Here is a 3,680-nt window from a genome sequence, read left to right on the forward strand (position 1 = left end):
GACAATAATGGAAGTTGTGGTCATGTCACACATGAGTGATCTCACTGTAAAATAACTCTGGTTAGGACTTTAGACAGGGGTGAGTAATATATGCTCAGCTCTTGCGTTGAGCTCACATGTATATTTGGACTGCTTTGTGTTTTACATGTTCTCACTGGTACTATAAATTCCTTTGATGTTATGTACTTAGATGAGGAGAAGCGCTCCATATAATTACAACTAGCGCTTGTAAACGATGCCTCTTACTTTCTCGCAGCTCGCTGATCTATTTTCATGCCACTCCTATTTTAAATGCAGAAAATTATATGATGTGCAGTTGCGTAATTTATTTACACTTAAGCGTTCAGACAAAGGCTCTATCATTAAGTGTATCCAGTCAGCTTCACTGGTTCTAATTTGAGGATAGTACATTAACAAAACAAAAAAAAAAAAGGAAAAACTAAGCCTGCCTTTCTTCACTAAGGAGAAAGACACAGACGTTTAAAGAAGTGGAGTCCCTGGAACAGCTTGATGTCTTTGGTAATTACAGTAAACCACCTTAGGATTACAGGCTGAGTCTCTAGGAAGAAAACTTAGCCAGAGCTAAAAGAAAGACTCAGCTGAGCTATTCAGAGAAGAGAGAGAATATCATATAATATCTTCAGGGGAAGACACTGATACTTGACATTTGATAGTGGATTATGATCTCATCTTCATAGCACTTATTCTGCAGAGTCATTTATGATTTTAAATAAGTTTGATTTGGAAAATAATTAGTTTCTTCTTGTGAAATAATCACCCCCTCAAGTTTAAACAAGAATGTGAATGTTCTCTCAAACTCCCTGACTTCTACACTCACCGGCCACCTCATTAGGTACACCTGTTCAACTGTTCAACTTTTGTTTAACACAAATATCCAATTAGCCAACCACACGGCAGCAACTCAGTGCATTTAGACACGTAGATATGGCTAAGACGACCCGCTGAAGTTCAAAGCTAGCATCAGAATGAGGAAGAAAGGTGATTTAAATGACTTGGCATGATTGTTGGTGCCAGCTGGGCTCGCTGGCTCACCTCAGTATCTTAGAACTTGCTGATCTACTGGGATTTTCACACACAACCATTTCTGGAGTTTTCACTGAATGTTCAGAAAAAGAGAAAACACTGAGTGAGCTGGAGTTATTTCTCTGGGTGAAAATGTCTTTGATGCCAGAGGTCATGGGAGAATGGCCAGGCTGCTTCAACCTGATATGAAGGCAAGAGTAACACAAATACCACTTGTTACAACTAAGGTATGCAGAAGAGCATTTCTGAAGAGCGGATGGTCTACAGCAGCAGAAGACCACACCGGGTGCCCCTCCTGTTAGCGAAGAACAGGAAACTGAGACTACACTTAACACAGGCCCACCAAAGCATTTGCTGGTCTTGATTTCGGCTGCAAGACGATGGTAGTCATTGTGTAATAATGAGGAAACAGGAGAACTGTTTGGAATGAATCTACATATGTATGTTCGTTTTACTTAAATCAGAAAACACTTGAGTATTACCGCGGGAGCTCATTCTGCTGGATTTCATCCGTAACCCATGCGTAGCATAAGAACGCGGAAGGTCACCTTTCGCGTTCCTCAGGAACTCCTCCGGATTTGACAAATCGTCAGTGTATTATGCCTCGGGAGTGAGAACAGGCTGAGGTGTCCTGTACAAGCCAGTTCATCCGCTTTTATTCTGTAATTGTTAGTGAGGGAATGTTTTGATGCCCCATTGATTAAACATCAGACCTGCTTCACTGGGGAGGAAGAGGAAGTGGTCTAAAACCTGCTTTGCAGAGAGAACAGCGGGCCAGCGGCAAGCCTTGATCTTGTATTCCTGTTTCCGTTGTAAGTGCAAAGTTCCAGAATAACATTACTTTACCTGTGAGTCTCTGCCTGTGCCTTTGAACCTGAAATATTTACATTTAAATTCGTGTTTCCTTTACCGCTGTGCTGGACAAAGTTTTGAACTTTTCCCAAGGTTTCACTGATACCTGATACACTGAAAACAATCAAGTGTCTCTTACAAACAATTCATCCTAATTTATAAGCATCATTACCATGTTTGATACTGTATATAAATTTACATAACTGGTTAATTTTGTGGCTCTCTTGGAATGAGGAACATTTTATTGGTAGGGAAGTTAACTCCTCCCATATGCAGCACACACGGGTATGAAGAACTGTCCACACTGCTTCTTAGTTTGGTTTAAACAATGAAACATTAATAGCATTTAGTGCAGTCTGGTACCAACCAGCCAGCTTTCATAAATATGGTTTAGTAGTGTGAGTAGTGTGCTGGTGTCTCCTTAACTCTCGACTTCCTTACAGGAGGAAATGACAGAGATAAATCACAATAAAGCCTTACTTTAGTATGCCTCACACAGCACAGCAGAAATTATAGCATATAAAAAATGTAAACATAAATGTGTATTATGAGGTTTCTAATGCTAAAGGCCTGAAGATGTACTAATATATTCATATGGAGTACTGTGCAAAAGTCTTGAATCATCTCTGTTTCTCATCTCATATCTCATTGGATTTATCAAGGTCATTCCCAAACAGCTGTTAGGTAAAACCTTGGTATATCTCTGCATTGTCTGCAGTGTGTCCTTAAAAGCATGAATACATTGAAAAGCAGGGGACAAAAGACGGCGCCGCACGCCTAAAAAATATCTACAGCTGATGAACAATATCAGTCATATCTTGAAATAGGAAAAGCAAAGACCTGACACAGAATCTAAGAGATACATCTGGGCCTTCAGTTGATCCATCTACTGTCTGTTGAAGCCTAATCAGAAATGGTCTCAGTGGAAGTGTGGCTGCTGAAGAAAATTCTGAGCTATGTCAAATTACAAGCATAATTGCCAATAACTGGTCTAAGCAGCCAACATCCAAAGAAGAGCTTTGAATGTCCTTCAAGAAGTCTGGAGAAATATTCCCAAAGACTACTTAAAGCAATTACAGGGTCTGTACAATTCCAAAGAGCTTGAAAGTCAATCATTGGTATGGCCACCGTTATTCTTCAACACAGCTGGAACTCTATTAGGCAGCTTTCTTGTATTTGCCTTATATGCTGTATCTCCATTTATGATGTTTCACTCGTTTTTTGTTGTTTTTGTAAATCCTAGAATATTATCAGGCCTCAGCAGCCTGATTCTGTTCACTCAAAATATCTTCCGGCAGTTTTGTTTTAGTGCCATATTTTCATATTTCCCTGTTCCTTGGTGATGGTATCACAAAGAATAGTTTATACTACACAGAGTATTTCTGGATGATGTCCACCTGATACTATTTTAGAAAAAACAAGATAAAGTCTGTATTTTCTCTTCATCAGAGCTTATGCAGAACCAAAGGACTAAGGGGAATGATAGCAGGAAGTCTATGAGCACCTAATTATTGTTTTACCACTTAAAAAGGCTATGCCATATCTTTTAACTCTCAAACACATGGTTCCAAATTACAATTTGAATACAAATCTTTCTAGCATGTTTCTCCGACGTATTTTCTGCATCTTTCTAATGTCTGTAATAAATGTTTAAAATGCCTCCGGTATCTTTTCTTTTAACATTTTACCTGCAGAGTTTACAGGCTTTTGAAATCATTGCAGTAAAAATATGGAAACATAGGTAGAGTGTAGAAGATTTACATTATGAAATAAAAGCAGCAAGG

The sequence above is a fragment of the Aulonocara stuartgranti genome (genome assembly GCF_965226115.1).
Source record: "Aulonocara stuartgranti genome assembly, chromosome: 22".
NCBI classification, from domain to species: Eukaryota; Metazoa; Chordata; class Actinopteri; order Cichliformes; family Cichlidae; genus Aulonocara; species Aulonocara stuartgranti.